This window comes from Somniosus microcephalus, unplaced genomic scaffold, assembly GCF_052327205.1.
Source record: "Somniosus microcephalus isolate GS21.2 unplaced genomic scaffold, FLI_Smic_1.0 unresolved_chr1, whole genome shotgun sequence".
In the NCBI taxonomy this organism is placed as follows: domain Eukaryota; kingdom Metazoa; phylum Chordata; class Chondrichthyes; order Squaliformes; family Somniosidae; genus Somniosus; species Somniosus microcephalus.
The window spans coordinates 157,798,891-157,810,253 of record NW_028225179.1 but is presented as its reverse complement, the minus strand read 5'-3'; the positions used below and the strand labels follow the sequence as shown (position 1 = coordinate 157,810,253).

The 11,363-nt window shown below is 49.2% G+C and overlaps 1 non-coding gene and 1 pseudogene across 2 annotated transcripts in view; one reads left to right on the top strand and one right to left on the bottom strand.

The window, feature by feature from the left end:
- Positions 1-2,032: 2,032 nt before the first annotated feature.
- trnak-cuu (transfer RNA lysine (anticodon CUU)) lies at positions 2,033-2,105 on the top strand. The gene has a single exon. It is a non-coding gene; the product is annotated as a tRNA-Lys (tRNA).
- Positions 2,106-7,774: 5,669 nt separating this feature from the next.
- The window catches only part of LOC147096341 (E3 ubiquitin-protein ligase TRIM69-like), a 189,828-nt pseudogene continuing 186,239 nt past the window's right edge, over positions 7,775-11,363 (bottom strand). Inside the window, exon 12 of the transcript XR_015074592.1 lies at positions 7,775-8,326. The product of XR_015074592.1 is annotated as an E3 ubiquitin-protein ligase TRIM69-like (transcript). The remainder of the gene's footprint in view (positions 8,327-11,363) is intronic.

Below are 11,363 nucleotides of genomic sequence, written 5' to 3'. Positions count from 1 at the left end.
CAACCTTCACCAGTGTCCCCACTATTGTACAACCTCGGGTGTGCCTGTACAGAGTGCGGGTCTTTGACAGTAGGTTTTATACAACAACCTTCACCAGTGTCCTCACTATTGTACAACCCCAGGTGTGCCTGTACAGAGTGCGGGTCTTTGACAGTGGGTTTTATACAACAACCTTCACCAGTGTCCCCACTATTGTACAACCTCGGGTGTGCCTGTACAGAGTGCGGGTCTTTGACAGTGGGTTTTATACAACAACCTTCACCAGTGTCCCCACTATTGTACAACCTCGGGTGTGCCTGTACAGAGTGCGGGTCTTTGACAGTAGGTTTTATACAACAACCTTCACCAGTGTCCCCACTATTGTACAACCTCAGGTGTGCCTGTATAGAGTGTGGGTCTTTGACAGTAGGTTTTATACAACAACCTTCACCAGTGTCCCCACTATTGTACAACCTCAGGTGTGCCTGTATAGAGTGCGGGTCTTTGACAGTAGGTTTTATACAACAACCTTCACCAGTGTCCCCACTATTGTACAACCTCAGGTGTGCCTGTACAGAGTGCGGGTCTTTGACAGTAGGTTTTATACAACAGCAGCCGCCAGTCCTCCTGTGTTCACACTAAGTAAAACTAGATGTCATAGATATAAGATCCTCAATATTAAATCCAGTCGGGAATTCAGGAAAAACTTGTTTATGCAAAGACTGGTTGGAATGTGGAACGCGATACCACAGGTCCCAGATATCAGTGAGGGGGGAGAAACATTCCAGCCGTGAGTTGGCTCCGTAACTTAGCTGGTTTATGTAAACAGGAGAGCTTTGGGTTCGAATCCCAGCGGGATTTTTTTTTTAAGAACAAAATATTCTCTTATGATCCCACAGAGGTTGGCTGCTTCTCGTTTGAAAGTGCTGCAATCCTTTGGGATGGGAACGGATAAAGGCTCATCACACTCACATCACAAATACATCTTAAATTCTGACTGTCATTCGGCCAACATGTTAACATTTCCTCCAGTCAGCAACAGAAAGTTATCGGTTTATTAATGGCGATTAAAACAGTTATTCATCGTGATACTGCCTTTAATTATAAGTTCGTGTCATTGATTTAATAAACTGCACAACTGTTTTATAAAAATCAGACCGGAAATCAACCCCGTGCTCTGGTTGCTCCGAATTCCAGCCCCTGGCCCACCAGGGAACGCTCCACCCAGCAGCTGTGAGAGCTGTAAATATACTGGGTGCACCCCCGCCAGATACACATGTATTCCTGACTGGTGCTCGATGTAAATGTTTATTATCTCTGCAAGTTACAAGTGTCTGTAGATATATCTGAATTAATTATTCATTTATTGGGTCTCATCTGTCTACATATCGTTGTACTGCACTTGTGCACTAACAATGACAATAAAGTTGATTATTATTATTATCTGTTTAATTGTGAATTGAGGCAGTGAATTCCAGACCCCAACAACTCGCAGTGTGAAAACAATGGCTCCTAATGTCACCTCGGATCCTTCTGCCAATCACCTTCACTCTGTGTCCTCTGGTCACCGACTCTTTAACCGCTGGAAACATGTTTCTCCTCATTTACCATATCAAACCCGTTCATGAATTTAAACACCTGTCAAAACCTCTGCTCCAAAGATCACAACCCCAGCTTCTCCAGTCCCCCACACACTGAAGTCCCTCATCCCTTGTACCATTCCAGTAAATCATTTCTGTTCATTTCTTCCATCTAATAAATAACTACAGTGAAACGTTCATAAGAAAAAGCACGAACAGAATAAAAAAGAGAGAAATAAATACTGAGCAAAATGGATATTAATGTTTAAGAACATAAGAAATAGGAGCAGGAGTAGGCCATTCGGCCCTTCGAGCCTGCACCGCCATTCAATGAGATCATGGCTGATCTTAGCAGGTGAAATAACAGAAGATCTGAGTTTTATGATCGGTCAGTGAGAGGAATCCGTCTGTCAATCGGGCTTTGGCCATTCGATTTACTGATAAAGACAGACAGGGAGCACAGCTGCAGGCCGGCCCGGCTAGCTCAGTCGGTAGAGTATGAGACTCTTAATCTCAGGGTCGTGGGTTCGAGCCCCACGTTGGGCGGTTGTTTTTGCTGCTGATTTTACAGGCGGTCCCCAGCTCTGAATTCCGCTCCAGAGTGTTTGATGTAAATGAGACTGAACAACAATATCAGAAAATCTCTCCATGATTCTGGACTCTTATCTCTCTCTCGTTGAACATCATATCATTTCACCGTCAGTGCGGCTCAGTGGGACTTCGGGCCAGTCTCTCCCTTCACAGCGCTTCAGTGCCGGGAAAACAACGGGGAACTTTACACACATGTTGTGCTCTGTAACTTCTTATAAAAACTTCAGTATACTTCACTCCGTGTCCAACCCTGTGAGGTCTCCCCTGGTGGGTCAGCTTTAGATGTTTATAAACACGTCAGCGGAACATTAACATAACCTGAGCTCGGAGATCTGGGCGGGTCCCATTCCCCCGGAGTGATTAATCAGCAGGAGGGATTCGAGTTTCTTTAAAAGAATGACGCGAAAATCACTTTGATGTGCGTCAGAAATAGGTCAGTTGGGATTCGGCGGCTGTTAGATATGTTGTGTCTCTTTCTTTGGGTCCTTTTCTCGAACTTACCAATTTAAACTTAAGTCTCTTTTCTGCCACTGAAGGGTTGGGTTTGAATAGACAGACATCAAGGATGGGAACTAGTTCTATTGTCTGTATTTAGCTTTTATTTTTCTGCCTCCTTCTGCCCTTTTCTCTGGTTTATTCTCTCTCGGTGCTGGGTAAGCATTTGTCCTAAACTGATGCCTTTTACACATCTCGGGGCGGCCAGGCACGCTCTGTCTGTCTGTTACTGCTTGTGACCATTAACGGGAACAGGCCGCCAGTTAAACGTATATCAGCAAACCGAAGAAAGACAAATAAACTGAAAGATGTGTTACTCCGCCCCAGGGCAAAGGTGAAATGGATGTTACTCAAAATAATTTCCAATTGACAGTTTGTGTAGATTTTTTGTAAAGTCTGGAATTTCAATGTCAGGAGAAACCTAAAAAGTAAGAAATAAACTGCTGATGACCCGTACAGGAATTAAACCCGTCCCCTAGGGTACTTAAGGAAGTGGCCCTAGAAATAGTAGATGCATTGCTGGTCATCTTCCAAAATTCTATAGACTCTGGAATAGTTCCCATGGATTGGAGGGTAGCTAATGTTACCCCACTATTTAAACGGGGAATTATAGACCGGTAAGCCTGACATCGGTAGTGGGGAAAATGCTAGAGTCTATTACAAAAGATGTAATAGCAGAGCACTTGGGAAACAGTGACAGGATCGGACAAAGTCAACATGGATTTACAAAAGGTAAATAATGCTTGACTAATCTACTGGAAATTTTTGAGGATGTAACTGGTAGAATAGATAAGGGAGAACTAGTGGATGTGGTGTATTTGGACTTTCAGAAGGCTTTCAATAAGGTCCCGCGTAAGAGATTGGCGTGCAATGTTAAAGCACATGGGATTGGGGGTAAGGTACTGACTTGGATAGAGAACTGGTTGGCAGACAGGAAGCAAAGAGTTGGAATAAACGGGTCTTTTTCCGAGTGGCAGGCAGTGATTAGTGGGGTACCACCGTGATCGGTGCTAGGACCCCAGCTATTCACAATATGTATTAATGATCTAGACAAGGGAACTAGATGTAATATCTCCAAGTTTGCAGACGACACACAGCTGGGTGGGCGTGTGTGCTGTGAGGAGGATGCAGAGAAACTCCAGTATGATTTGGACAGGTTGGGTGATTGGGCAGATGCATGGTAGATGCAGTATAATGTGGATAAATGCGAGGTTATCCACTTTGGTGGCAAAAACAGGAAGGCAGATTATTACCTGAATAGCAATAGATTGGGAAAAGGGGAAGTGCAACGAGACCTGGGTGTCCTTGTGCACCAGTTGCTGAAGGTAAGCGTGCAGGTGCAGCAGGCGGTTAAGAAGGCAAATGGTATGTTGGCCTTCATAGCGAGAGGATTCGAGTACAGGAGCAAGGATGTCTTGCTGCAGTTGTACAGGGCCTTGGTGAGACCACATCTTGAGTATTGTGTGCAGTTTTGGTCGCCTTATCTGAGGAGGGATGTTCTTGCTATGGAGGGAGTGCAGTGAAGATTCACCAGACTGATACCTGGCATGGCAGGAATGACGTATGAAAAGAGATTGAGTCGATTAATTTAGAAGAATGAGAGGGGCTCTCATTGAAACTTATAAAATTCTAACAGGACTAGATAGACTAGATGCAGGAAGGATGTTCCCAATGGCGGGGGAATCCAGAACCAGTGGTCACAGTCTAAGGATAAGGGGTAAGCCATTTAGGACTGAGATGAGGAGGAATTTCTTCAGCCAAAGAGTGGTGAACCTGTGGAATTCTCTACCACAGAAGGCAGTGGAGGCCAATTCATTAAATATATTCAAGAAGGAGTTAGATATATTCCTTAAGGCTAAAGGGATCAAGGGGTATGGGGAGAAAGCAGGGACCGGGTACTGAATTTGGATGTTTAAACTAGATGTGGGGGTTGTTGCTGTAGTTGTTCTGTGGAGTTCCTTCAAGGAGGTGATTCTGAATGCAATGGATCAACGTGTACCCATGCAAAGCAAAGGTACTGAGCGTCATTACAGTCCAGCCTGGTTCAACGGAACTAAAAAACAATTCATCCAGAAGAGAAAAAGGTAAATTACGGTAAATGACACAGAATTCAGATGGCTTCAAAACCAGAAGGCAAACCAAGAGTGTAAAAACTGCAACAGAATGGGGAAGAAAATATTCACATTGAACATAGCAAGTGAAGAGAAGGGCAATAATAGTGCCAGAGGTAAGTTGTGTCACTATTCACATTCCGCCTTGATCTGAATAGGTCTGTTAAAGGGGGCGATTGAGAAGAATAGAGGAGAAATGAAAAGGAAGGCGGAATGAGCGAAAGGTCTTTTGATTGCCCGGAGCGCAGGACGCTGTGCTCGGAACTGGCAGACTTTAAAGTGCATGTGTAGGGAAGTAAAGTAAAGAGCGACCTTGTGTGTGAGAAGATCACAAGAAGGTAGTGCTTGGAGCTGCGCCCTTGAGGCAAGTTGCGTGTTGTCAGGAAAACTGCTGTAGTTAAAGCAGAAAATTAAAACCAGAAACTGCTGGCAACACTCAGCAGGTCAGGCAGCATCTGTGGAGAGATACTCGCTTTACCAGGTCATCATTATGCACTTTCACCGATACTTCACACAGCTCAAAGTTCACAATCTCAGCAATTTGCTGATTTGAGCAAACAGCGGCGAGCCAGCAATGCAAAAGGACACAATACGTCAAATCTTCAATGCAATAACTGCGAGAATGTAACATAAGAACATAAGAAGTAAGAGCAGGAGTAGGCCGTGTGGCCCCTCGAGCCTGCTCCGCCATTTAATAAGATCATGGTTGATCATCGACCTCAACTCCACTTTCCCACCCGATCCCCATATTCCTTGATTCCCCATGAGGCTAAAAATCTATCTCAGCCTTGAATATACTCAAAGTCTCAGCATCCACAGCCCTCTGGGGCAGAGAATGCCAAAGGTTCACAACCCTCTGAGTGAAGAAATTCCTCCTCATCTCAGTCTTAAATGGCCGACCCCTTATCCTGAGACTATGCCTCCTAGCTCGAGACACTCCAGCCAGGGGAAACAACCTCTCAGCATCTACCCTGTCAATCCCCCTCAGAATCTTGTATGTTTCAATGAGATCACCTCTCATTCTTCTAAACTCCAGAGAGTATCGGCCCATTCTACACAATCTCTCATCATAGGACAGCCCTCTCATCCCAGGAATCAATCCAGTGAACCTTCGTTGCACCGACTCCAAGGCAAGTATATCCTTCCTTAGATAAGGAAACCAGAACTGTGCACAGTACTCCAGGTGCGGTCTCACCAAGGCCCTGTACAATTGTAGCCAGACTTCCTTACTCTTATTAGCCAACCCCCTTGCAAAAAAGGCCAACATGTCATTTGCCTTCCTTATTGCTTGCTAGCTTTCTGTGTTTCTTGCACGAGGACACCCAAATCTCTCTGAACACCAACATTTGAAAGTTTCTCACCATTTAAAAATTATTCTGTTTCTCTATTCTTCCTACCAAAGTGAATAACCTCACATTTCCCTACATTATACTCCATATGCACGCAGAGCCCAATGGATTAGCAATCCAATAATGTAACCACTCGGCCAGCTGGTTGCATAAATGGTGCTTAAAAATTCCTTTTGTTTCCATCTTTCAACGCACAACCCTCGATTCAGAGGGCAATCAACAAGAAAGGCAGCTTTCAATCAGCACTAAAGATTTTTAAAACTGAAAGCAGCTGAAAGTGTGGACGAGTGGTCTAAGGCGCTTGATTAAAGCTCCAGTCTCTGCGGGGACAGGGGATGAATCCCACTCAAGGCCAGAATTTGAAATAACAACAGAAAACTCAGCAGGCCAGGCAACATCCGTGGAGAGAAATTAGAGTTGACGTTTCGGGTCAAAACCCTTTTTCAAAACTGGAAAGGAAATAAAATAGATCGAAGGCAGGGCTGCGATAGAACAAAAGAAGTAAAGAGACATTAAGAGGTATTCAAAACCAGACGAGATGGTGATAGGACAGTGGAGACAAAAGACGGCTCAGATTAGGTGTGAAGTGTACTGGCAGGATGAGAGACAGCTGCCATGTGGGAGAGAGAAAAAAAGGAAAGTGGGGGGGGGGGAAGGGAAGACCCAAAACAAAGGGGTGGAAAAAAATATAAGTAAAAATGTAATAGGGGCTGAGGTTATGATGTGAAATTGTTGAACTCGATATTGAGTCCGGAAGGCTGCAAAGTGCCTAATCGGAAGATGAGGTGCTGTTCCTCGAGTTTACGTTGAGCTTCCGTGGAACAATGCAAGAGGCCAAGGACGGTGAGGTCCGAGTGGGAATGGAGCGGTGAATTAAAATGACAGGTGACCGGAAGCTCGGGGTCAGCCTTACGGACTGAACGGAGGTGTTGAATCTGTTCATCTTTTGGCTGCTTCACCAAAAATCCTTCTCTCGCAGTAATGCTGCTCACGACACAGGCATCGAGATATCAATCCTTACCACGTGAATAAATGTTGGTCATGAAAGCCTGTTCACATCTTGAAATCCGTTGAGGTGGTTCGTAAGGGGATGAAGCTCAGGCCTTTGCTGAGGACTGATCATTCAGGGTCAGAGAGGGGAAGGTCAGAGGGGATAGTGAAAACACTGCAAGGGGTGAGATTGTAAGAAGGGATGGGGGGTCAGAGGAAAGTGAACGGGACGAAGCATCTCCAGGGGCATTGGTGTCTAAGAGTTGTTGAAGCTCGCGATCCTCGACACCTGAAAGGAAGATAAAATGTTTTCTTGTTAAAGCTGCGGATGAGGCAAAGGATGAAGTGGGACTGTGGACCAGGCCAGCTCTGAGATAGAGTGAGTCGGTGCTGCTGAAAGGGAGAGGTGGAGAGCGTGCATGTGGTGGTGCCTGGCGTGGAGCGTGGATCTCAGGCTGCGCTTTTTATTTAATTTTACAGGAGTCTCTGGAGCAGTTGCCACGAGTTTGTTCCCCTGCACCGATTAAACAAACAAAGCTCACCAACAAGACATTGTCACTGGGTTGTAGCCGCCCTGACCTCAGGTGACATTTGGACCATCCGCACCACCTGTGACTGAGACCGACGCCCGTCAGTTTGCAGCTGGCAGGAGGCGGGGTGAAATTATGGGATGGACCTATTAGTGACCTTTAACCCCGCAGATTGTCAGCGGGGCGGAGTTTTTCCCGCCGTCATTCCGTCCCGGATTGAAGATGGGAAAGATTCTCTCAGTGAAAGTGTGGGTGAAAGTGTGGAGATGGGACATGTTGTCTGCATTGTAAAATGACACCTGTCCGCCCTCATAGTCCAGGTACACCCCGATCTTCCGGGGCTTCACACTCGGGGTGAGGCGGGTCGGTGAGGGGGAGGTGAGGGCAACATAGACACTTCTGGGAAACAGCCCCACAGTCCAATATCCGGTCTCAGGGCTCAGTCTGATTCCCCCTTTCCTCTCGACAGACTCTCGGGCCACTCCCACAACCCACAGAGTCTTGTTCCCCACCGCCACCTCCCAGTAGTGTCTCCCTGATGTGAATCCCTCCAATCCCAGGACACAGGGCCCAGTAATCAAACCTCTCCGGGGTGTCAGGGAGCGGCTGCTGTTTGTCTCCGAGTCTCACACTGGTCCAGTCCTCAGACAGGATGAGCCGGGGATTCGCTGTGTTCGGATCCAGAGTCAGAGAGGCTGGAGCTGGGGGAAAGTTAAAATAACAGTCAGTGATTTCGTTTTTTGCTGTGATTTATTCAAACACTTCCCTTTTTAAAGTGACCACCCGGGCTCTGGGTTGTGTTCATGGAATCTGCTGCCACTCCAGGGTTTATGACCTAGGGGTCGATATACGTCATTTTCGGCCCCAGATCAGCGCTGTAGTGGAAGCAGCGCCCGGAGATAAAGACCAGAGAACCACAGGAGACAGCGGGGGAGGGGAGAAACAGTGTGGGGTGGGGAGAGACAGCATGGAGGTGGGGAGAGAGACAGCGGGGGGAGGGGAGAGACAGCGGGGGGGGCGGGGGGAAGAGATAGCGAGGTGAGGGGGAAGAGAGAGCAGCGGACTGGGGAGAGAGAGCGGGGGTAGGGGAAAGGGACAGCAGGGGGAGGGGAGAGAGAGCGGGGGAGAGAGAGGGGGTAGAGAGAGGGGAAGAGAGACCGGGGGGGGGAGAGGGAGCGGGGGGGGGGAGAGAGGGAGGGGGAGAGAGTGGAGGGGGAGAGAGAGCGGCTGGGGGAGAGAGAAGGCTGAGGAGAGAGAGGGGGTAGGGGGCGAGAAACAGTGTGGGGTGGGGAGAGACAGCATGGAGGTGGGGAGAGAGACAGCGGGGGAGGGGAGAGACAGCGGGGGGCGGGGGGAAGAGATAGCGAGGTGAGGGGGAAGAGAGAGCAGCGGACTGGGGAGAGAGAGCGGGGATAGGGGAGAGGGACAGTGGGGGGAGGGGAGAGAGAGCGGGGGAGAGAGGGTGGGAGAAAGAGGGGGAGAGAGATCGGGGGGGAGAGAGGGAGTGGGGGAGAGAGGGAGGGAGAGAGAGCAGAGGGGGAGAGAGCACGGTGGGGGGAGAGAGCGGGCTGAGGAGAGAGAGGGGGTAGGGGGAGAGAAACAGCGTGGGGTGGGGAGAGACAGCATGCAGGTGGGGAGAGAGACAGTGGGGGGAGGGGAGTGAGAGCGGGCAGGGAAGGGATAGCGAGGTGAGGGGGAAGAGAGAGCAGTGGGCTGGGGAGAGAGAGCGGGGGTAGGGGGAGAAAGACAGCGGGGGGAGGGGAGAGAGAGGGAGAGGGGAGAGAGGGGGGAAGAGATGGCGAGGTGAGGGGGAAGAGAGAGCAGTGGGCTGGGGAGAGAGAGCTGGGGTAGGAGGAGAGAGAGACCAGGGGGAGGGGAGAGAGAGCGAGAGGGGAGAGAGAGTGGGGGGAGAGAGAGAGTGGGCTGGGGAGAGAGAGAGGGCTGGGGAGTGAGAGCGGGGGTAGGGGGAGAGAGACAGTGGAGAGAGAGCGGGCTGGGGAGAGAGAGCGGGCTGGGGAGAGAGAGCGGGGGTAGGGGGAGAGAGACAGCGGGGGGAGGGGAGAGAGAGCGAGAGGGGAGAGAGAGCGGGCTGGGGAGAGAGCAGGCTGGGGAGAGAGGGCTGGGGAGTGAGAGCGGGGGTAGGGGGAGAGAGACAGTGGCGGGAGAGGAGAGAGAGCGAGAGGGGAGAGAGAGCGGGCTGGGGAGAGAGAGCGGGCTGGGGAGAGAGAGAGCGGGGGTTGGGGGAGAGAGACAGTGGAGGGAGAGGAGAGAGAGCGAGAGGGGAGAGAGAGCAGGCTGGGAAGAGAGCAGGCTGGGGAGAGAGGGCTGGGGAGTGAGAGCGGGGGTAGGGGGAGAGAGACAGTGGAGGGAGAGGAGAGAGAGCGAGAGGGGAGAGAGAGCGGGCTGGGGAGAGAGAGCGGGCTGGGGAGAGAGAGCGGGGGTAGGGGGAGAGAGACAGCGGGGGGAGGGGAGAGAGAACAGGAGAGGAGCGAGAGCGGGAGAGGAGAGAGAGCGGGAGAGGAGAGAGAGTGGGGGCGGAGAGGGATAGCGGGGTCGGGGAGAGAGAGCGTGGGAGGGGAGAGATAGCTGGGGAGGGGAGAGAGAGTGGGCGGAGGGGGAGTGAGCGGGCGGGAGGGGGAGAGTGAGTGGGGGGAGTGGGTGCAGGAAGACTTTCCCGGACACGAGAGAAATGACCCAATCCAATTACCGGTTGGACCAGAACCATGGAATCTTACATCACAGAAGGAGCCCGTTCCTGTGCCTGTGCCGGCTCTTTGAAAGCTCTGTCCCATTCAGTCCCACACCCCAGCTTTTAGTTCTCTTCAATGACATGTCCAATTGCCTGATGAATGTTCCTGTGGAATCTGCTTCCTCCACCCTGTCCGTTAGTGCATTCCAGATGATAACAACCCTTTAGATCTTTTGCCAATTACATTGAATCTGTGTCCGCTTGTTACTGACCCACATGCGAGAGGAGACAGTTCCTCCTTATCCACTCCATCAAAACCCCTCATGATTTTAAATACCTCTATTAACTTTCTCTGCCAGAAAGGTCCCGGCAGATTGGAAAACTGCTAATGTAACACCCTTATTTAAGAAGGGAAGTAGACAAAAAGCTGGAAACTATAGACCATTTAGCCTAACATCTGTGGTTGGCAAAATGTTGGAGTCCATTATTAAGGAAACAGTAACAGAGTATTTGGATAAACATAACTTAATAGGACAGAGTCAGCATGGTTTTACGAAGCGGAAGTCATGTTTGACAAATTTGCTCGAATTCTTTGAGGATGTAACATACAGGGTGGATAAAGGGGAACCAGTGGATGTAGTGTATTTGGACTTCCAAAAGGCATTTGACAAGGTTCCACACAAAAGATTACTGATCAAGATAAAAAATCACGGGATTGGGGGTAATATACTGGCATGGGTGGAAGATTGGCTATCTAACAGAAAACAAAGAGTTGGGATAAATGGGCTGGCAATCAGTAACTAGTGGTGTTCCACAGGGGTAAGTGCTGGGACCTCAACTCTTTACAATCTATATTAACGATTTGGAGGAAGGGACCGAGTGCAACATATCCAAGTTTGCAGACGATACAAAGATGGGAGGGAAAGCAGTGAGTGAGGAGGACATAAAAAACCTGCAAAAGGATGTAGACAGGCTAAGTGAGTGGGCAGAGATTTGGCAGATGAAATATAATATTGGAAAGTGTGAGGTTGTGCATTTTGGCAGAAAAA